The sequence below is a fragment of the Uloborus diversus genome, chromosome 3 (genome assembly GCF_026930045.1).
Source record: "Uloborus diversus isolate 005 chromosome 3, Udiv.v.3.1, whole genome shotgun sequence".
In the NCBI taxonomy this organism is placed as follows: Eukaryota; Metazoa; Arthropoda; class Arachnida; order Araneae; family Uloboridae; genus Uloborus; species Uloborus diversus.
The window spans coordinates 67,194,109-67,218,991 of NC_072733.1; positions in this window are offsets into that span (position 1 = coordinate 67,194,109).

Below are 24,883 nucleotides of genomic sequence, written 5' to 3' on the forward strand. Positions count from 1 at the left end.
AAGATCGAGCACGTTTTCAACACAAATCACATTGTAACTAAAGCTATGCAGATCGAAATGTGACAAAACTTCATCCCCAAAGGTTTCAGACACAAATCTTTATATTTCCAACCGTAGAATGTAGCATAGAACTCTACGCTAAATTTGTAGCCCCCGGTCCAATTTAAACAGTGGTCCAATATAGGCAGTGTTCCCCTATGACTTCAGTGTTTTTATTATTTACCGAATGTACTATCATGTACACGTCTGACTTAAACGGGGGAAAAAGTAGAAAATAATTCTATACTTCAGAATAAGTACAACGTAAGTCACATAATCGTGATTCCACAGAAGAGAAGGAAAAGGTAATCTGGCCCATGCAAAAGATGGGACGCGTGCTCTTTTAATCTGGAAAATAATGGCAAAGGTTTTTTTTTTTTTAGACTTGCGTTCACATGACTCGATGCCGAAAAATTAAAGCAAAGCCTTTATGAAAAGTAGCTTCGGCTCGCCGTAAAAGCTTCATCTAGGTTTATTTCTTACCAGCTTTCGAATGGTGCCGAGTTTGAAATAATACTATCATTCCTTCGCATTGAAAGAGCAATTTTTTGCCATTTTATGATTTAAAATTGGTGAAATGGTCATTTCCATTTAGTATAACGTGCATCGTTACTCTTAGTACTTTTGACAAACAGTTCCGATTTTTCCATTTTTAAGATTTATAAGCACAGTGATTGCAAGTTAAAGACATGTTTTTGGTGAAAGTAAAATTTTCGAAAGGGAGAGCTAACATCTTTACCCTTAATAATGTCTTTGTAAAATTTTAAATTCTTCTCATTCAGGCCACATTACAGCGTTTTTTTTTTTTTTATTTAAAATTTCAAAACGAGTTGGTAATTATGCACAGCTTTCTCTAGACGTTTTGAATCGTAATTTTAAAATTTCTTAAGGTACAAAGTTATTATATTTTTGTTTCCCGAATAAGCAATGTATCTGGAGCATATTCGAGAAATATCGCGTTAAAATTAGTGTATGTATATATCTGTACCTTGGAGGGATACAACACTATGTCCATTTTTTTCCAAAATGACAATACAGAGTTGAAATCAACTTTTCTCATATTTCCAGAGGCATAGAGCACTATGTCCAAAACCAGTTTTTAATTAATGTATATAGAGTATTTTAAAAGAACAGCAAGTCCACTTTGACTTAGAGGGATAGAACACCATGTGGTTAAAATTACTCTCCTGTAAAGTTATGAAAATGGACATAGTGTTGTATCCCTCCGAGGTACAGATATATGCTCTATGATTTAGAAACACTTCTTAGATTTGATAAATTACTAATTGGATAACTACAAAATGCCCTGAAGGATCATCTCTGGTGGCGAAATAAACTCCTTGGGAAGAAGATAAAACGAAATGCCAAAATCGATTACACAACGTTTCTTCTAGCAATCGAACCACACCCTATGGTTTTCGAAACTAAGTTATGTGATCAGCTGTCACATAAATATTTCAATACATTCTAAATATATGGATAAACTGATGCCGTATATATGCTACTAGTGATTTAAATCACGCTTGACAAAATATACAATACGAGAAGTGAATATTATATATTTTTAATTTTTTCACAATTGCTTGATATTAAACATTCACTAAATATCTTGGTTGTATTGCAATGATCCAAATCAGGAATTCTGAGCCGCTGATTGAGCAGACTAGCATCAGTCTACGAAGATCGGTCCTTTAAAATGTTTACCTGTCTGCGTTAAAGATTTTTATTTATTCAGGAAATTGGTAACTATTTGGAGGATTCTCTGCTCGTAAAAAAGTTTCCTGAATTGCTACAAGTTTCATGAATGCAGACGTTTCACTGCTGAGAAAAATATTTTTAGCTAAAAGTTTAAAGATTGATTAAGCGTGTTTATTAAATATATCTGCATTAGTTCAATTACGGTCCATCTAGATTGACTAAGCTCGTAATGATAGCGAATAAGTCACTGGATAATTGCAGCTTTGCAAGACAAGAATTGCAGCCAAGGAGATTTTTGGTTCTTACTTGCAATTGTGTCTTAATGCTAGCAATGGCTGCATTAATGCTTCTGGAGCTTGCTTGGTAAATCAGGAAGGTCCCAATCAGTCACATTAAACCTACATAATTTTTCTTGAAGGTTCCAGAGACATGACTGGCTTTAACCGGGAACATTTCCAAATTCTTCAGAAAGTTTCCAGGATAATTTTAGAAAAGTTACTGACATTTAGCGGAAAACGTTCCTGAAAAATAATGGGCAGCTGATATGTCCAATTTCTTCCAGTAACACATCTTGCAAGACCCAAGAACGTTTTCCGCTAAATGTCAGTAACTTTTCTAAAATTATCCTGGAAACTTTCTGAAGAATTTGGAAATGTTCCCGGTTAAAGCCAGTCATGTCTCTGGAACCTTCAAGAAAAATTATGTAGGTTTAATGTGACTGATTGGGACCTTCCTGATTTACCAAGCAAGCTCCAGAAGCATTAATGCAGCCATTGCTAGCATTAAGACACAATTGCAAGTAAGAACCAAAAATCTCCTTGGCTGCAATTCTTGTCTTGCAAAGCTGCAATTATCCAGTGACTTATTCGCTATCATTACGAGCTTAGTCAATCTAGATGGACCGTAATTGAACTAATGCAGACGTTTCACTGCTGAGAAAAATATTTTTAGCTAAAAGTTTAAAGATTGATTAAGCGTGTTTATTAAATATATCTGCATTAGTTCAATTACGGTCCATCTAGATTGACTAAGCTCGTAATGATAGCGAATAAGTCACTGGATAATTGCAGCTTTGCAAGACAAGAATTGCAGCCAAGGAGATTTTTGGTTCTTACTTGCAATTGTGTCTTAATGCTAGCAATGGCTGCATTAATGCTTCTGGAGCTTGCTTGGTAAATCAGGAAGGTCCCAATCAGTCACATTAAACCTACATAATTTTTCTTGAAGGTTCCAGAGACATGACTGGCTTTAACCGGGAACATTTCCAAATTCTTCAGAAAGTTTCCAGGATAATTTTAGAAAAGTTACTGACATTTAGCGGAAAACGTTCTTGGGTCTTGCAAGATGTGTTACTGGAAGAAATTGGACATATCAGCTGCCCATTATTTTTCAGGAACGTTTCTGAATTGATTTTACAGTGCTTTAGCCAAACTGACCTTACACGATTAAACATCAATACAAGTTGTCTTAATTGTTGAATCAATGAATTTTATTTCATAATATTTAAAGATATGTTGGAAAAATTTCGTAATCCAAAGAAATAAGTATAAATGAATTCGAAAAATAAACGAATTACACTAAAACTTTTTTAAAAATGTAAATAAATAAGCATAAAATATTTTATTTTCGTTACTATTTTCTTCCTTCCGAGAAGTTACTTTCTTCTAAGGATATACTGTCAAATCGCATAAGGTTAAGAAGCTTACCTAAACGACAAAACTGAATGTATTTAAATATTTTCAAAGTCTGTAAAACACTTTTTGCAACATGGGTTCTGATGTTATTGAACTTATTATCACATTTAAAAAATAAAAATTCATAAACTTGAGTTGGCGCACGAAATATCTTTTAAAGTGACAAAACTACGCGCATTTTAAAAGGTCATGCTTTTTCGCCCTAATGCATAAACTGCAGAGGTAGCGTGTCTGCCTCACTTGCGTGAGCTAAAATCTAAAACTTTTTAGAGAATAAAACTGATGTAGAATTGTCCTTGACAAGACACTATCCCAGATAATACCAAAAAGAGATTTTGTCCAAATACGTATATACCCCATGTTTAAGATTTTTTAGACATTTAAACCTTCCTCACAGTATTTTAGATTACTTTTCGCCTACAGACTAAAAAATGAATAAAACTACATGTTTATTGCTTTTTATATTAAGTAAAATTCGTTGCAGAGCAGATACTATCACAATTGTCACTAATGTTACAAAAGTAATCTCATTCGGAAAATAGTATTTGAAGTGATGTATTAAACCAGTAAACTTTAAAAATTAATCTTCATTATAAATATTAGTTCTGGGACAACATTCTGGGACTGGAAAATATTTCAAAGTTTTTCAGTTGAAGCATATAGTTTCTCGACACTAAGTTTAAATGTTTTACCATATTGTTCTGTTTTTCGACTGTTACGTGAGATAACCATGAAAAATAGTTTATTAAGGTATGCATCCGACAATCAATTTTCATGATTGAAACTCATTTTAAGTATTTTAATTTGGATGTATTGTAAGTGAAAACTATTTCAAAACAGCAATTGCTTCACATTAACAGTTTAGATTTTATACATTTAGTGTTGAATCTTTATCATATTACTCCCCTTTTAAACTGTTAAGTCAGTGGCAAAACAGCCCACGGGAGCCAAGATCTGCTGTGCCCATCTCAATTTTCATGACCAAGAGCTCTGGGGAGCATGGTAGATGTTCCGGTTAGGTGAACAGCAGAACGTAGAACCCCCTGGGTTTAGTACACAAGTACACTTGGTACTCATTTTATCGACTCACAGAAGAGCCGTGACATCACTATGATTTTGAGTTTCTCTTTCTAACTGCTGCCTGTATATATAATTAAAATATTCCCCTTTGATAATACGTACTTAAAAAAATATATAAACTTTTTAAAAAAACACATCTATTTCCAATTGTGAACCACCAGCTATTTCCAATTGCGCGAGCCACCAATTACCACTAGCGAAGTAAGGATACTGAAAGCAAAACATTTTGTTTGATACACTGTAAAAAAATTCCGAAACGTTACTGGTTATTTCCGTGGAACGTTTCGTAATTTCAGAGGTTTTCACCTATTTCCCCAAAAAATCAAGTATCTTCGCAAAAAAGTTTCCTGAATTCCTAAAAGATGCACGAATGCAGACCTTGCACTGATGTGAAAAATATTTTTTGCTACCAGTTTAAATATTGATGGAGCGTGTTTATTAAGTGTATCGGCTTTAGATTGTTGATGGCTCGTCCAGATTGACTAAGCTTCCAATGGGAGCAAATAAGTCACTGGATAGCTACAGTTTTGCGTGGCAGGAATTGCAGGCAAGGAATATGCTTGGTTCTTGCTTGCAATTTTCCCGTAGCTTGGCCGTGGTTGCTCTAATATTTATGGAGCTTTCTTGGTAAATCAGGAAGGTTCCAATCAAATAAATTTAACCTATTTAATTTTTCTAGAAGGTTCACGACTGGCTTTAATAGGGGAGATTTCTTAATATTTCAGAAAGATTACTGACTTTTATCGGAAAAAGTTCCTGGTTTTTTTAAGATATGTTACTGGCTGTAATTGGTCACATCAGCTGCCTATTATTTTCCAGGAACGTTTCTGAATCGTTTTTACAGTGTAGTGTCAATTTTATTAAATTGTGGAGTAAAACTTTTGACAGCACATTACTGACAACAGATAATCTCAAAGTAAAGATAAATTTAAATGCATTTAACCATTTCTCACCTTACTGATGAATAAAACTTTCAATTTTTTTCAACTATGCCCTTTTCATTTAACGTTGCATTTTTACAAACAAAACTATGGTAACGGCACTCGTAACAGACATGCTTAAGACATCTATTTCAGGTTAACTCAATTTTCTGAGCTTTTTAATGTATTTAGACTTTTTAAACTATTTTCTCTTATGCAACAACGTCATCTAACGTTTGGCTGCTTCTGGATCCTCAGAATTAGTTAATTCTATTTTTATTTGCTCAATTTCGAAAAAAGGCCCGACCCCCAGTAGCAGGCACCGACAAATCTGATGATATTCAGTAACAGATAGGATGAGAAAAGTGAGTAATGGACAAAATTTTCTTTTTCTCTTCAAAATGTGCAAAATTTTTTTATTTTTAGAACTAAAGCCTATTTAAATTTAAATGAACATGAAACACCAGACCACCTTGTGGTAGTTGTTCATAACCTTCCACCACTGTCTTGTAAACAGTAGCGAATACAAAGGGGGGGGGGAGTCGTGGGCGTCATGACCCGTTCCCCCCCCCCCCCAAACCGCGGGGAAATTTTTGAATTTTTGCTTGAAAAAAATTTAAAAAATGTCGAATCCATGAGAAAAAGTAAATATATTTTTGAATTCATTTTTTTTGGCCATTACATGAAGTAGTGGATACAAAGAAGGGGGGGGCATGGGACCCCCCTATCTGTGACAACACTTTTTACTCTGTTATAAGGGTTACTGCATTTGAGTAGTGAAAATGACTGCTTGAAAAAGAAAGAAAAGAAGACCTGACCAAAACCACAAAAGGAGAGTAAATAATTTTTGAATTCCCTTTTTTTTGGGGGGCGGGTACACGTTTTACGCTGGGGTTACGTTGCACGGAAATGCCGCGTAAATTGAAACCGCGTAAATTGAGACCTAATACTAGTGTCAAAATAGGGGTTTGGTTCCGTAGATAAAAAAATGCTTCATTCTAGTGATGACTAATTGTATAATAAGTTTAATGTGTAGTACTTATATCGACTTTTATGCACAACATGCATAAAGAAAACATAAATTAATTTCGTGTTCTGTTTATATAGAGGATCTGACTGTGATATAAATTTTGGCAGTCATGAAGAATTTTTCTTTGCAGAGCATTAACGCATCCATGATCACTTGCGTCATTTCCATGATAGAATCTTCCTTCACAAACAAATCAGAAAGATCATTTCTATTATCTAGGAATGGCTTAAAATTTTCAATGTGGACGTTTTTGGTTGTGCTTCACCGACGTCGGTATCCTCGTTGGTTTTGGCATCCTTTGTCACTCCTAAAAGCTCTTCTTCCAGTGAGTTCTGAACTGAGTGAACACGTAAATTACACATTTACATGTGTAATTTTCTATAACTTAAATTCAAGTGTCAATATTAAAGACGGTCTGCGAACAATATTGCCGTGCTAAGCATAAAAGTCGTATCTGCACTTTTTATCAAAATTTAGTTACTGTCATCAAACGGCTCTTTGTCGCATTATTTAATTAAATACAATGTTTCATAGTCATTTGTATATGTGAAATGTTTTTTTAAAAAATCATAAGAAGTTGCATCTTAATCAAATACATGGAGGCGCAAAACTTTAACTTGCAATTTCTCATTTTGAACTCAGCTGCAGGTATCACTTTTTCGCTTAGCACGACAGAATACTTTTTAGATCAAAGTTTTCCACAAGTAAGTTTCTAAATTTAAATTTCACTAAATTGGGGAAAAGTAGTTCAATAGTTACTGAAAATATCAAATGTTTGCAACAGAAGCAGACAGCTGTTTTATCATGAATAAAAAATAACTTTAATTAATATACAAACATCCCCTGGAGCACAGCATGAAATGATGCACCCCCAAACTATCTTATAATTAAACATACATTTCATTTTATAGGATTATGTAGAATATATGTCACGGACGAAGAAAGTATACTTTCTTTGATGCGACTCTTTAGGTAAGGCCAAACACATTTGAATGAGCTGAAGGAAGATGGGGTGCGCAGCAGTTAGTCGTAAATGTTTGCAAGAGCTAAAACGTTTTTCACTAATGCATGCACTAAGTGCATGCTTCTGATTGCACTAAGTGCAATCCGAAGAACGTAGAAAAATATTTTGAAACTTAATCAGAATTAATTCGTTGAAAGTCGGTAGAGTTTTTATGTATTTTAATTTCTATTAACTTTAACAATCCTGACTCCTGATTATCTCTGATTTGCCGAAATTTAATAAAATTATGTAGCGTACTTCGAAGTAGACAGTTTTTGGTAGTTTGCAAGAGATTTAAAAAAAAAATGCTATTTTAATGCTGTGACAAAAGGCTTTGGAAATCCGTATTTTGACGTTATTGTTGAGTGAACAGATAAGAAAAAATAAACAAAAAATAAAATAAGTGTAAATGGTTTGTTTTTGTACACAGAGCAGTTCAAAAGACCTTAGCTAAGTTTAAAATTCTAGTTAGGCAGTCAAAACAAGTCAATCCTTAAAAACACTTTCCATACGATAAGCATTATCTGTGGGTCTAAAAAAAATCATTACCGAGATCTTTCTCCTTAGATACGGGTATGTCTCCACACCATGATAAATAAAAGCAATCGGCACCATACAACGATGACTTGAAGCAAATATGTGCCACTCTGAGGCATCTAATTTTCAAAAGAACTTAAACATAGACACTTGCTTCCTTTTTCAGAATTTTTTTTTTCTTTTCTCTAAGAATTCGTGATTTATTAGTTTACCCTGGTGCCCTGGTTTTGGTCCCTGGTGTCGGAATTCTAGTGTCCCACCCTCCTTTTGGCTCTACTTCTTATGGGGGACATGGTGGGGGATGTATCATGTTAAAAATGAAAGATTCTCATTTAGGAGACTAGGCTTACATAGATAAAATAAATGACTTAACTTTGGACAGCTGACATCCTTTAAAGTTAAGTCAAAAACAGAATCGCCTAGCACAGACACACTTGTGTGTGTGTGTGTGACATCTTTATTACAGTACGTTTCCTACTGACGTCATGGAACAAAAAGCATCATTCTCGGATAGAAGTTTACCTTCTTTTCTTTTCGTAATATGAAAGTCCATGCAGACATTTCTATTCAATATTTGGTAAATGCAAAATTTTAATAATGTCATTTAGCATTTTGTTTTTTATAACATTGCCTAAAAGTCTAAAAAATCACTTGAAAAGCACTAATTTCAAATTTTACTGGTGACTGCAATGCGAAGTAAACGCGCATTTTAAATATAATAGCATGTGACATGATTGATAATAGCCAATATATCACAAAATCCAACTTTATAAATTCGTATTTTGTGTGCCGACTAGTTACATCAGCAAATACAAATGATTGATTTCTTCATTTTAAAACAGATGATCCAATAAAGAAAGTCACGACTTAGAGCTGTAGCTCTTAACTCGAAGTAAATCAGTTTTAGCATTAACAGAGAACACTTTCCGTGACCTAAACACGCATAAAACATCATTTCCTCACATTGCAAGACGTGACTAAATAGTTTTTCTACGATGCAAAAGCTATAACGATAATCATGATTTACCCACTGAAGCTAATGTCAAATTAATTTTCAACGCGTGAATGAAATGATTTCACTAATGTTTTGTTCCTTCATTCAAGCACTATCGCTTCTTCTGTTGTTGAAGTTAATAGGGGTACCGTAATTTTTTTTCAAACTAATACATTTTTTAAAGTTTCTAATTTTAATCAACGATTTAATTACCCTCATTATCAGCAACATTTTACCGTAAAGGGAAAAATTTTCAATCCCGGACAAATAGAAGTTAATCGTTTTTTGAGCAAAATATCTGGAGATGGCATTTTGGATATCTGACCAATTTTACAGTTTTTGTATCCCATATAGATCGGAATAAAGAGAAATCAGATAGTGAAGTGTCAGGTGAGTATGGTGGGTGAAGTAGCTCACCACTGCTCATTTATTGTTTAAAGGTTCGCCTTGAGCACTTTGATCTTGCATTATCATGTGTTAGGATCACTCCTTTCCTGCTAACAATACTCGTAATAGAAATATTCTTGATACAAATTGCACCATCTGATTTCCTTTACTTCCGATGGCTAAAACGCTTTCTATGAGACAAAAACTTTAAAATTGGCTTGTATCCAAGTTGACATTTCCTGATATTTTGCTCCAAAAATCAAAAGATTTTTATCTACTCGGGATTGAAAATTTGCATATCGGATGGCAAAAGACTGTTGATAACGATTTTAATCACATCGTGGATTAAAAGTTTATTTGTTTGAAAAAAAAACAACTTTATGATCCCCCTAATAATTTGATTGCGTCTGCCTTGTGTATCAAGTGTGGAGGCGTTTTGTTCAAGCATGAGGATTAGTTAAAGGAAAAAAAAGTCCAATTGAAGCAGTGAGACGCAAAGGGCTGTAAATGCCAAGTTTAAAATTTTGGAGATAACTAGTACAAATGATAGGAGAATCTATTTTTTTGGAATGGGGCAAGGGGCAAGAGATAGTACTAGTAGCCCTGGTATGTGCTGCTACACATTATGATTTAGAAAATAATCAATGAAGGTCGACCTTGGATCTGAACTTCATAACTTTAAGTCATCCACTTACATCCCTTTGCTTCTCGCTGCCTCAATTGTAATCTCAACCCTTTTAAGACCATGGGACATCCGTGTCCTCTAAAGTTAAAACTTATTTTATAAATAATTGAATGCAACTTATTTATAAATTATATTTTTCCCGTTACTGAAGCATCAAAATCTGAAAATTAGCAACAAATAAAAAAAAACTGTTCAAAACTATACTGTATTTATTTATTTATTCCTTTGTTTAAAAAAAAACATAGCAAATGAAATACATCTGCATTCATGCTGTCCTGCTTTATTTTTTGTTCAAGATTACCTATAATTAATCTTCAATTACAAAGTAACGTCCAATGTAGGTAGTAATTATCCAAATACTTAATAAATTAATCAACTTTTGAAAAAAATAACTCTAGCTTTACACCTCTTATGGACCATACAGACACATATGAGGCAGTGAGAAGCAAAAGGATGTAAGTCGACATTTTTAAGTTTTGAGTAAAACGCGTAAAAAGTTCCGGTCCTAGGTAGGCTTTCATTGATTTTTTTTTTCTGAATCATGCAGTATAGCAGCACCTACAAGAACTATTAGTATTTTGTCTTGTCTCAAAATGGAGGAGAGGTTTACCTATCATTCGTACGTATTATCTCCAAATTTTTAATTTTCGCACTTACATCCCTTTGATTCTCACTGCCTCAAAAGTCGAATCAATTTATGCAAAATTGACGAAACTAACGTTCGCAAAATGAAGCAATTTATATGGATTTAATTAATGAATGGATACGTAAGTTATTTGATAAATGATTGAATAAGTGATCAAAAAGAGCTATTTTACTTTGCCCCGCATGCACTTGGCTAATCGAACAAAGCATTTACAATACATATAAACTTAATCTTAAATACATAAATACTGCACTGAATATTAAATCACAATTAGATGTTAAAATGTTAATAACAAGAACTTTATCATTTAATAATAACAAAAACAGTTTTTGAGCAACGACGAAATATTACAATATGAGTCAATTTTTAAAAATTGCTATTATTATCATATACTTTCATCATTAAAGATAGCTTTTTCCTGACTGTAATAAACTGCCTGCATTATTATGTATTTAAAATGTAATTATATAGGAGGGGCTAAAATCAGAGTAAATACTTCACCATTTCACTTTGCCCTACATTGTTTAGAGTCTTGCTTCAGTTTTCTGAGAGTTTCGGCTGAGCGTGAATTCAAGTGTAAAGCACACTATCTGACTCAAAAACAGCATCGTGCATCAAGCATTCTGTACTTCATCCCTCTGCGGGAAATTCAGAGCAATTTTAACAGCTAGCTGTGAATAATCTTCAGACATCTTTAAAGGATAAATGAGAGAAACACAAAGATAGACGTAGAACTACGTTTTGTCCTATAGAAATTTTCAACAGGATAATAAGTTAAGAGTTTTAGTTTCAGTAACAGATTAAGTTTCTATTTGAAAATGGAGATTTAGATGAAAAGATGGATGGAATCTCAAACGAATGGTATGTATTGTTATTCCCATTTTGCTTTCAAATTATACTGTTTTTCTTGCAGTAATTCCTTCTTTTTAAAATTACAAAATATCAAGTAAATAAAAGTTTGTCCTTGAATATTTTGGAACCTTTCTTTCACCCAGTTCTCATTAGCAGGCCCTTTTTCTAGAAGTTCAAAAGTTATTCAGTAATAAACAAAACATGACATTTACCTGTCAAGGTAGAACAAGTCATTTACCTGTTTCTTTTCAAGAAAATTCAAGACCATGCTGTCAAAGAAGAAAGACGTTACGCAAAATAAAAGAACAGACTCTTTTTGATGATCATTAGACATGAGATAATGGACCGTACCCACGGTGTTGCAACGGTCCATTTAATGTTTCGTCCGCGGGTGTTTTGATTTAGTGTTTAGTGTTACTAATTACAAATGTAGCATTAAAATCCGTTTTATTTAATAACCACTGGACACTGTATACATGACGAACATGCGTAGACTTTATACAGACTTCCTGTGGTGTGAAAAATCTAGATAAAATTGATTAATAAAAAGAAAATGAGTTATTACTGATATTCTGATAAGAAACCAAGAGGCTTAAAGTTTTTAAAATAGAGTTAAAGAGAAAAAAGTTTTGTATCAAATGAATGGTTTCATCATTCCCATACAACATTTTAAAAGGTAAAAACTTACAAAAAACGTATTTTTAAATAAAAAGAAGAGGTTTTTAGCAACAAAAATTTACATGCGTCAAAGGACGCCGGAGAATCGGAATTTCGACCACTACAGGACCACCCCTACTAAAGTCTGATGTCATGTGAATAGAGTTCATAGCAATTTTGCGTTCTTAAGAAGATTTATTCTCTCCATTTAAAGAAGAAATTCTTAGTTTGAAACTACTTTTAGATTTGTTTCCCTGAACTATTATGTTGCAAAATACCTAATATCTGTGCAACACTTAGTTTGTGTTTTTAGTTATTCAGTTTTATTTGCAAAGAATGCGTCAGTAGGATTGAAATCGTTGCATGTAAGGATTGCAATACCAGACCAAAAATTCAATACCGGTATTTAGTATTTTTAAAACGTGATACCGGAATACCGGTATTAATACCGGTATTTTAAATTTTTCAGAAAATGTTTGAAAACATATTGTTCGTTGCCACATTTCATAATTTTGTACAAAAATTATATTATTTATGAAAACTCTTTGTGAATAAAGGTAAAATGAAGGAACAAATGTCATAAGAAAAAATCAATAACAGTAAAAAATACAATGCATATATTGAATTGTCTCTAAGCCTACAACTCATTTAGTGCTCAACTTTCCAACAGGTAAAAGTACTTTCTGATTTCACACAGGTCGGTGGTATTGTTAACAATACCTGATACACCCCCTCTAATTGTCTAAAAGTCTTTCATCTTCAAATAATTTGGTCTCTTGTGTGTTGTTATCGAAAAAATCTTTTGTGTGTGTGTTTTGTGTGTGTGTGTGTGTATTTAGATTTATAGCTAGTTGTAGTTTCTTACCGAGAAACGATACTTTTCCAATATTAAGATTATTTTCTCTTGAGCAGAAGAGGTTTGTGCTTGATTTAGCCCTTTAGTTGGAATTTTACGATAAACATGACTAAATTTTTTCTTGTTAGTTTCTCTTATTCGTTTCCGCGTTCTTTTCAGAATTCTTTACAATTACAACTACGTAAATATCTGAAAATATGTTTCAAATGCTTATGCTTAACCTCTATGCAAAAATTTTCAAGGCACTATATGATTTCTAAATATTATCTTGCCAAGTATAAATCAAGACATGACAACAAACCAATACCGGTGACAACAATTACCATTTATTTTACTAACAAGATAAAGTTTTTTTTTTTTTTTTTTGGCAAAATTAAGTATAGTTGAGACAAGTAAAGAAAATGTCATAAAGTTTTTCTTCAATTGCTGGTTGAAATAAATTATTAGTAGAACAAATACATCGAAATTACACTCGAAATTAACTTTCACAAAAGGGAAAGTGAGTGATCAGGGAAACAGAAATTAAAAACATGATGCACAAAAATGCAATTCATCTAGCCATCCGGGAATGAAAACATCATTTTACAGTCTTTTTTGCTACTTTTATTTAATAATATTCTATTAAATCGTGATTTTAAAGTCACATTTTTACATCAATAGATTGATTTTGGTTCTGTATCATGGAAAAAGAAATGTTCATTTAAAATATAAGTAGATATTTAGTATTTTAAATTGAAACATCTTTAATTAAAGCTATTTATTATTTTCAGTTAATACCGCAAATACCGGTATTTCGAAATTGCAAAATTGCTCGAAATCCCGGTATTCGGTATACCGGTATACCGGTGTTGAAATCGCTTGTTGCATGTTATTTTAACTAAATGTAGTTTGTGTTAGAGCTATGTTTCAAATTATTTTGCAATGGAAGTAAATTTGGTTTTATAGTTTAGTTGTTAGCTTACATTTTCGACTGAGAACAGTTTACAATTAAATAAAAGTACATTTCTCGAAAATCGGCAGTTCTATTACTTCTATCTTACATACAACACGCTTATAACATCCAAACACATGTGAACGTAAAAATGTATATATGAGAGCTACACTTCTGGACATGATACACTGTAAAAAAATTCCGAAACGTTACTGGTTATTTCCGTGGAACGTTTCGTAATTTCAGAGGTTTTCACCTATTTCCCCAAAAAATCAAGTATCTTCGCAAAAAAGTTTCCTGAATTCCTAAAAGATGCACGAATGCAGACCTTGCACTGATGTGAAAAATATTTTTTGCTACCAGTTTAAATATTGATGGAGCGTGTTTATTAAGTGTATCGGCTTTAGATTGTTGATGGCTCATCCCGATTGACTAAGCTTCCAATGGGAGCAAATAAGTCACTGGGTAGCTACAGTTTTGCGTGGCAGGAATTGCAGGCAAGGAATATGCTTGGTTCTTGCTTGCAATTTTCCCGTAGCTTGGCCGTGGTTGCTCTAATATTTCTGGAGCTTTCTTGGTAAATCAGGAAGGTTCTAATCAAATAAATTTAACCTATTTAATTTTTCTAGAAGGTTCACGACTGGCTTTAATAGGGGAGATTTCTTAATATTTCAGAAAGAGATCTGACTTTTATCGGAAAACGTTCCTGGTTTTTGTAAGATATGTTACTGGCTGTAATTGGGCACATCAGCTGCCTATTATTTTCCAGGAACGTTTCTGAATCGTTTTTACAGTGTATATGCGGGGTCGTGAGATCCCAGATGAGCAAAATTTGTGTCTCAATTTCACGATAAGTCTGGTTCAGTCGATGTGCTATTGTTGCCGCATTAATCTATCTATTGATAAAGTATTTATCTTACGTATTGGTGATTAATTATAAAATTGAAAGAAAAATACATTAAGGTTTAAAGGCATGCTTCGATCGATGAAACTAAAATAAGCTTTTGAATTATCAGCATTCAGAAAGTATTACACTCGTCTCTAAAAAGAAATGTACGAAATTTCACACCAAAACATTTTCAACGCTTTCTATCCAAAATTACAAATCCAAGATGCACTTAACCATACCTGAGACTTAAAATTATTTATAATTTATACAATGCCACCAAGAGAAGATTCCAATTGTTTGTCACTACATGCAAATATTTATCCACAAGAGGACCCCTGGCAGCAACAATGAGTCACCCGTATTGACATTCAATAGTTCTTTCAAGAATGTCTAAGTCCATTGATGTGCATCATCGTAAGCAAACCATTTTTAACCAAGTAGTATTATTAAGTTTTGAAAATGCAATGCATAGATACATGTTGCTTGTAATATGAGCACCAACCAAACTTGAGTGATTATATCACCGAAAGAGGGGATAGTGGCAGTTTAGTGTTTCGAAAACTTTTAAAGTGGACTTAAACATTCCACCTTGTTTCAACAGTCTTGTTTTGTTTTTATGACTAACACGTACTAGAGCATGATCAAATGTTCAAAGAATTTTTCTAAATTTTAATGTAAGAATAATCACACTGGTTTTACATGGTATCCTTTGAAGAAGATAATTAAAACAGCATCAACTCAGCTTCAGCTTTCGAAGTCAATAATGCAGCTTCTTTGGCTTTTTCAAAGATTTTGATTCGTTTGAATAACAAAAAACTAGTGTCCAGAGTACCGGATCCTAGATTTCTCCGAGCCGTGTCAAATCTTGAAACGTCCATCCTTACCATCCTCCTTCAAGTTTTTATATTGAGTTGCAACGAAAAACAAAAACCATACCCACACAAAAATATGGTGAATTTGCCCTCAATCCCCCTGCCCAAGAAGTTGCAGCCCGGGGCAAAGGCTCAACTTCTTCCCCTCTAGTGTAATGAATTTATGTTTTGTTCTTAATGGTTCACTTCCACTCTTAAATGATGAGAAGATTTTTATTTCAAATTCAAAAATGTTATGAACAATTTAGCATTTTATAGAATTCTGAAAAAAATATTCATTAAATATTACGTTTTTGAATCATGCACCTGTTTATGTAAACTTTCGTGTGACATTACTATATCAAGTATTCGCACGAATCAAATCTCATATTGTGTTCGGTTTAAAGGTGAGTGACACTTTCAAAAGCAAAGTGAACTCGTGTTCTTTTGTCGTTATTGACATTTCTGAGCTTGACAAGGAAATCTGCGGCGTTTAGACAAATCATTTCCTTCTCATCGTTGATGAATATTGGAAGAACAAAAAATTATCCATTTAAATTATCGTGAGAACAAATCTGCTGCTTTGAAATCGCTCAGATTTTTTTTAAAGAAAAATAAGTTTTGAAAAAAATGAATAATCACAGAATATACAATTTTATAGGATTCTTCACAAATCATTACTTTGTTACAATTCTTTCACTTACTTTAATTTTGAGTAAAGCATTGGCACATAAAGTTTCCAAAATCTTTGACTGCGGAAAATTTATAAATAGAACTATTTTTTTCTTACTAAAGGAATCGCACGATACACTTTTAATAACGTACACTCAAACTTGTTTTTGTGTAGTGGATAGGGACCGCATAAAAAAATGCATACAAAATCCTTCGTTTTATAAATAATTTCGTCCGTTTTATGAATAATTTTGTCGATTGAGCCCCAGTCTGATTGAAATTCTCATATACCGCACAAAAACAATTCGCACAAAAAAAAAAAGACCGCACTAAAAGGTAGCATTGCAAACGAAGCCAACTTTGACGTTATTGAAGCTAGCTTTTCTGTAATTGCTGAAAAATGGTTATCTAACGAAGGATGTATGCTGAGTCACTCTCAATTAAAGTTAAGTTTAATCTTGCTAAATAATTAAAAATTTATTGTTTTAATTCTCAACATTTTTTATGCCGATGCACTAATCCATGTCTACTGTTATGGTAAAAACACCAGCAGAAATCGTTTAGTTTAGTTGTAGTTCAAATTAATTCAGTACACGGTTATTAATAGTGACAGAAGAGAAACGTAGTAGTAATATTTGTAAACATGGTTATGATAACCTGAATCATGGAAATGACCGACGGCTAAATCGTTAACATTAGGTGAAATAAAGTTTTGATTTTTTTTTTTTAAATCTAAACTTCATCATCATGTTTAAGATGTCATTATCATATTTTTTGAGCATCATTGTACACTGTAAAAACGATTCAGAAACGTTCCTGGAAAATAATAGGCAGCTGATGTGCCCAATTTCAGTCAGTAACATATCTTACAAAAACCAGGAACGTTTTCTGATAAAAGTCAGTAACCTTTCTGAAATATTAAGAAATCTCCCCGCTTCAAGCCAGTCGTGAACCTTCTAGAAAAATTAAATAGATTTAATTTATTTGATTAGAACCATCCTGATTCACCAAGAAAGCTCCAGAAATATTAGAGCAACCACGGTCAAGCTACGGAAAAATTGCAAGCAAGAACCAAGCATATTCCTTGCCTGCAATTCCTGCCACGCAAAACTGTAGCTACCCAGTGACTTATTTGCTCCCATTGGAAGCTTAGTCAATCTGGACGAGCCATCAACAATCTAAAGCCGATACACTTAATAAACACGCTCCATCAATATTTAAACTGGTAGCAAAAAATATTTTTCACATCAGTGCAAGGTCTGCATTCGTGCATCTTTTAGGAATTCAGGAAACTTTTTTGCGAAGATACTTGATTTTTTGGGGAAATAGGTGAAAGCGTCTGAAACTACGAAACGTTCCACGGAAATAACCAGTAACGTTTCGGAATTTTTTTACAGTGTAATAACTATCAAGATAATGATATTTGTAATATGTTAAGCGTATTTAGCACTATCTCATATCAGTTTGAAACTAATATGAATATTATTTCTTAATTTAGTTTCAAATCTCTTAAGAAATGTCTCAACAAATTTAAATTTTTTAAATTTATGTTCTAGTAATGATGAACTTGGTTATGACTCGGACTGAAATCTTGGATTAAAACAAACGAAATTAAATTGCTTTTCGTACTTAAACCAAAGTGACCTGTTTGCAAGCGAGAACATGTGGCTTTGTACAGCTAACGCTTAGATGAATGTGAAAGCATCATTTACTGGGAAGGACAGGAAAAAAACTTCTATGACATGGTAATGAAATTTACTTTTAGGAACACATTTTAACGGAAAATAAGACCTCGTATTTCTCGTAATCATAAATTTATAGACATTGTTAAAACATTGAAGTCAAATTTATAGTCAACTGTCCTCTTTGCTGTTAATATTTTTTAAATTCTTACTATTAACTCTCAAAGAATATTAGTTTGCAGTTTAGGACACGCCATGGTAATGATATTTACAACATTTATATATATTTTATACATATTTAAACTTTATTTATTTTCACATTCAAACTAATGAACAGCGTTGTGACTGAATAAAAATGTTAGCAAACATTTTAGGCTTTCTTGGTTGACTTACTTAAATTAACATTTTTTTTAAAAAACTAAATACATGACATTGCTCAATTATCAGGGAATGACCCATATACTCGCAGTATTTTTTGGAAAAGAATAATTTAATAACTAATTTCGGTTTTCGCTGCGCTCATTAAAAATTCTGAAAATTATGGAAAAATCACAATTGGAAAAATGAAGCAGTTTTTGAAATGAAAGCTTGTTTAAGTTCTTTTATAAATTAAACGATCAAAGTACTTTTCTATGTGTAATGCAACATAAGGAGCGTATAAAACGCAGTATGATCTGTTTGTATGTACATTTTTCAGCAAGGGCTCCCATGAGAGAGCGGAATCTATTGCGCCGACTGCGCCAATGAAACGTTTAAGGGGGTGTTTAAGCTCGTCATCACTCTTGGCGGGGGAGGATGGGCTATGTTTTTAGTTGATGATTATGAGAATGTGCACGAAATGACTTTTTTTAAATTTCTATGTGCTACGCGCACATACTCGCTATTCAACTAAAATACTTATTTAACGGCTGCGAAAATGTATACAGTTAAATAATTTTCTATTGCATTGGCTGTGTTGATTGGAAGATGAAAAGTGACTTAAACTATCTTTCTTTACATTCTTCAGTTTGTACATTTCGTGTTGAAAACTGGTTGGTCAAACAAGAACCGTCAAATGTCTTTCTTAAGCTGCCTATTTCTATATTTTTCACATTCGCAGATATTGTGATAAATTAGTAGTTGAGGAAACATACGCGCTAAAATACATGCGCTTATTCGTTTCCGTCGAAAAAAAAGCATGAAAAAACGTCAAATTCTAACGTTCCCTATTGTTAGCATTAAATCCAAAACACGTTTCTTCAAATATCTCGGGAATTTATTTCTGCATATACTGCCGTTTACCTGCCGACTGAAGAATATAGCTGAATAAGAGCTAGAAAAGGTGAAAAGCAACTTAAGTGTAATTTTGTTTTTAAGCAGCTACTTTTATCTAGGCACATATCGTTATTAACCAATGGTTGAGGAAATCAACTGATGTGCAATTTTATTTTTGAGCATATTCTTCGCTGGTTTTAATTTTGAACAAAAAATAGCGACAGAGAGCCCTACATTCTCCAGAATATATATTTATATGTTGATAGTATATTACTAAATAAAAAAAATCAGTTTGATCTTATTTTATAGCAGACTCCAACTTACCAATTGGACTGCTATGTAATGATAAATAATATAATTAATCTAATAGTATTTGTTGGAAAAGTGATATTAAAAAAATGCTTGACTGTACGAGAAATAACGGTAGTTATAGTTAATAATGACATTCATTTTTGTTTTGTTCTCTTTGAGAGAGGAAACAAGTGGGTGTATAACTTCTGGTGATGGATAGAAGCTGTTAGCTGAGCGCCGATTTATATCACATTAAAGAACATTTTCGTAATTAGAGAACGGGAAGGATTATGCGGGAAGAAAATGACAATTTGTCAGTTTGGGAATTGATGCACTAGTGGATTCTGTTGCTTACCGCTTAAGTTTCAAAAAATCTTAGATTTAGAAGTGCAAGAGTTGAGCTCCCGTGGTTTCCCATACATATTAAGCCATGTTTATGTCTATATTTTTACATGTACGCACATATCGGTAGTAACTAACAGCTGAAGAAATAGTACACAGTTGAATGATTTTTATGATACACGCTGTGGGGTAGTATCAGAAAAGATGAAAAGCAACTTGACTTTGTATTCTTGTTTTTAAGTTACGTACCGTAAGGTTACACAACTTTGTGTGATAGTAAAAAAAAAAAGTGCCGCGCTGGATTTCCAACGTATTCGCTAACTAGCAAGCTATACAGTAAACTCCTGATTATCCGCGAGTCAATCAGCAATCTCGTATTCTTTATTGATGTTAAGTTCTGTTACGCATAAATACACAAAATTTTTACTGTACTGGTGTACTGTATATATATTCACTGTTTATCGAAAGTATTGCGTATCGATACAGCCAAGTTTTTGAGGAAGGACAGTTTTTACCTTAGTTGTCCCTCATTTTAGCCTTTTTGTGCTTTATCTGCGATTTTATGCCGCACTTGTGCCCCCTCCCCCCAATACCGCGGATAATCGGGAGTTTATTGTATTAGTTTTTTTTTTACTGCTTCCAAATTACGTCACAAAATGAATGGCGCTGCGAATACGTCGGAAATCCAGCATGGCACTTTTTTTTTCACTAGCACAAAGTTGTCTAACCTTACGGGAGCAATTTAAAATTAATAACTTATTGATGAGCAGATATAAGAAATTCGCTGTTTTTTTTTGGGAGGGGGGATTGCGTGCAGATTAAAAAATGATTAAAAGTGATTTTAATTTTTTTTATAATGTTTGTAAGGGTAAGAAGTATTTACAGTTTTTAACTGAAATGACGTGATGTCAAGGTGTTTCATTTACTCTCAGCTGTCAGGAAAAATGTGTATCATTTTCTGTGGCTTCCGAAAGCTAATTAAGAAGTTCGAAGAATGACTCAAGTAACAGATTGAGACCTGAGGCTTCTAGAAAGATGGTGAAAAGGAGGACACAACACAAGTCAGTAGAAAGTGTCCTGAGAAATAAAATCGAAACGATTGCATTGGTATCATTAACTGCTAAGAGCTTTGAACAAATGCAGTAGGCTCACTAACTTATATTTAGTAATAAACTTTTTGTATGTTAATATCCAAGTGAAAGAAGTGAAACTAGTTTGTTTACTTTTTGTTTTCTAAAATATTGCATTTTATTTTTTGAAAAAATAAATGTAAAACCAACGCTGAAAACCTCCAATAGTACACAGTTGAATGATTTTTATGATACACGCTGTGGGGTAGTATCAGAAAAGATGAAAAGCAACTTGACTGTTTGTATTCTTGCTTTTAAGTTACGTACCGTAAGGTTACACAACTTTGTGTGATAGTAAAAAAATAGTTAAACATAAAGTTAAAAAAGGCAATTCAGAAAGTAATTGAGAAGCAAAACCAAAAGGCAGTTTAAAAAACTTTGAACTTGTTTTGGTTCAGAGGTCGTGAGTTCGATTCCCGCCGGTGCCCTGGGTGTTATTTCCTTCTCTTGTGTTGTAAATCTGTAAATCTTTCCTGTGTGTGTCCGGAGGCAAGGCGCTTGATTCGCAGTCCTTTACGTATGTGAAGCTGTTTAGCTTCTAAATAAATAAATAAATAAATTGTTTTGATAAACGTTACGCAATCAAATTGCAAAATAAAAAATAGTGCATTTATTTCTGAATCAACAATTGTTTTGCGTAACATATGTTTTTCGTAGCTATTTCGTAACGCGCGTTTCACATTCCTACCAAAATGCATCGCTGATTGCAAAATCGAGCGACAAGTGCAAAAAGCTCACCAACACCATAAGTTGCGAGAGAACTGACAACAACCAGGTGTATTTTCTCCAATATTTGTGCTTTATTCACGTTGTTTTTTCACCTTAATCATATTGTAGCACAAAGCTTATATGATAATTTTTTCATTTAATGAAGATGATGATTTAGACTGCGTGATCAAACCGTTATTTGAATAGATATTTTAAATACAGTTGCATCGCTAATTCTTTTATAACGTTTCCATCTATGGCAACACCTCACTTCCAGGTTTCTTTAATTTACAATACATCGGCAGCTTCAATTTTCATCATTTTTGCGTTTTGCTTAGGCTCTATTTGGCGAACTTTTACGGATTTCCTTTTCTTGACTTTTATTGTGCGTATGGAAGAGTCACTCATACCCAATTGTCGTGTTACCTTACTTTAGATTAGAGGTTCCCAACCGGTGGTTCGCGAACCCCCAGGGGTTCGCGAGGTGCAGGAAGGGGGTTCGCGAAAATTTCGGTGCAAAGGCGGATTTTTCCTAGTTTGGTAAAAAATTATAAAATATTCAATTTGCACACATAGTTACTAAATTTTTTTTTAATTTGAAAACGCGCCAGACTCTTGTATTAAGCTCAAAAAAAAAAATCTTTCAGCGGTTTTATAATCTTGGTTAAAAATAAATTTTCTCATTTTTTTTTTCGATAGACAACAAAAAGAGATATCCTTCCTTCTTTATTGCGAGGCGCCATGCAGAAACGTTGTATTAAGCTGTGGCGGGGATCACGATGACCTTAAAAAGGCGCCATCGCGTGGAGTCAATCAAATAATATACATAATATACATATGTCGAAAAAAATAAAGAATTCTCAAACAATGCATCATAGGGGTATTATTTCTAATCTGGTTGACATATAACTCGGGAATTTCCGTCGAATTCAGTCATCGAATAGCAGACATGACAGCAAAAGGCTCCAAACTTAAAATTTATTACTGGATTTTACCCATCTGTTCGTTTTCAAAAATATATAACATCAGCATGCTCATAGTTCTGGGGAAATAGTTGTTAACAGACGTATTTAGAGATACTTTAGAGATGCTTGAAAACAAGTGATTTTGTTTGCAATTGGTTTTGCTACGTGAAATTGCTATTCTGTTTGTGAAGTTATAATCGTGTTGGTAATATTTATGATTTAATAACTTTCTGCTGTTATGGATCGATGGTTGAAAACTGGTAGTTTGGTTGAGCGACAAATGGACAAGCAGTCAATCGATCAACCCTCAACATCAGCAGTAACTTTCGAATCAACACAGCATATTGAAATAGCTGTAATGAACTGCCGCCTCCCCCAACTAAACAGAAAAGTGAACTAGGGGAGAAAAAAGGAAAAAAGCGAAAATATGACAGTGACTATTTACAAATGGGCTTTTATTTTACTGGAGAAGAGTCTGAACCTAGACCGCTTTGTCTTCTCTGCAACGAAGTTCTAGCGAACAGCAGTTTAAAACCGTCACTTCTGAGAAGACACCTCGAAACAAAGCATCCGACACACAAGGACAAACCTATCGAATATTTTAAAAGAAAATTGGAATATAATAAAAAGTGTAGCGTCTCTACGTTCCTGTTAGAATCCAACGAAGATAGTAAAATGGCCCTTGAAGCTTCATATCGAGTCAGTTATAGAATTGCAAGATCTGGACAGCCACATACATTTGCAGAAAATTTTATTTAACCGTGTGCTAAAGATATTGCTAAGTGTATGCTGGGAGAAAAGTCAGCAAAAAAAATTGACCTGGTTCCGCTATCAAACAGCACAGTATCACGCAGAATTACTGATTTGGCAAGTAATGTGGAGAAAGAACTTGTGAATAGAATAAAAGAGAATAATTTTGCGATCCAGCTTGATGAGTCGACTGATGTAGCAAACGCTGCAATATTACTTGTCTATGTTAGGTATATTTTTAACGATACAATTAATGAAGATGTACTATTTGCAAAACCTTTGAAAACCAACACAACTGGAGAAGCAATTTTCGAACTGGTCAACAGTTACTTTGAAGAAAATGGAATAGATTGGTCTTTGTGTGTGGGTGTGTGCACGGATGGTGCAAAATCAATGACAGGAAAATTTGTTGGCTTTGTGGTGCGAGTAAAGAAGATCAACGAGAAAATTGAATGGACTCATTGCTGCATTCATAGAGAAGCATTAGCATGTAAGCGTATTCCCGCAGAATTATCCGCTACTTTGAATGATGCGGTAAAAATTGTAAATTTCATAAAATCACGTGCCACAAACTGCCGTCTATTTCATGCGCTTTGTGAGGAATTGCGAAGCCTTCATGTTACTTTACTTCTTCACACAGAAGTTAGATGGCTTTCCCGTGGCAAAATTTTGACACGCTTATTTGAATTGAAGTCAGAAGTCCAAGCATTTTTTGCTGATCATCCATTTCACTTGTCCACTTGCATATTCGATCCTCTTTGGATGCAAAGGCTTGCATATTTAGCTGACATCTTTTCAAAATTAAATGAATTAAATCTATCCTTGCAAGGTGCAGTTGTTAATATTTTCGTTGTATATGATAAAATTGAAGCTATGGTAAAAAAATTGAATTTCTGGATCCAATGCCTGGAAATGGGTGAGTTTTCTTGTTTCACTTCTCTTAGTAGTTTTTTATCAGAAAACTCAATGAAACTTGATGAAAGCGTTAAAAGAAATGTATGTGAACATCTGCAACATCTTGAACTAACTTTTGACGAGTATTTTCCTAATAGGCGTAACGTCCCTCTGTCAAACAACTGGATACACAATCCTTTTGAAGGAAATCCATGCTTAGAGAACACCCTGACATTACCTGAAAAGGAAATGCTCATCGAGTTATCCTGTGATAATTCATTGAAAACTACCTTTAAAGAGCTCTCGTTAATTGACTTCTGGCTCAGTGTAAGAAATGACTATACCGTTTTGTCCAAAAAAGCAATTCGAATTTTATTACCATTTTGTACAACATATCTGTGCGAGAAAGGATTTTCCTCCTATACTTATCTCAAAGATAAATACCG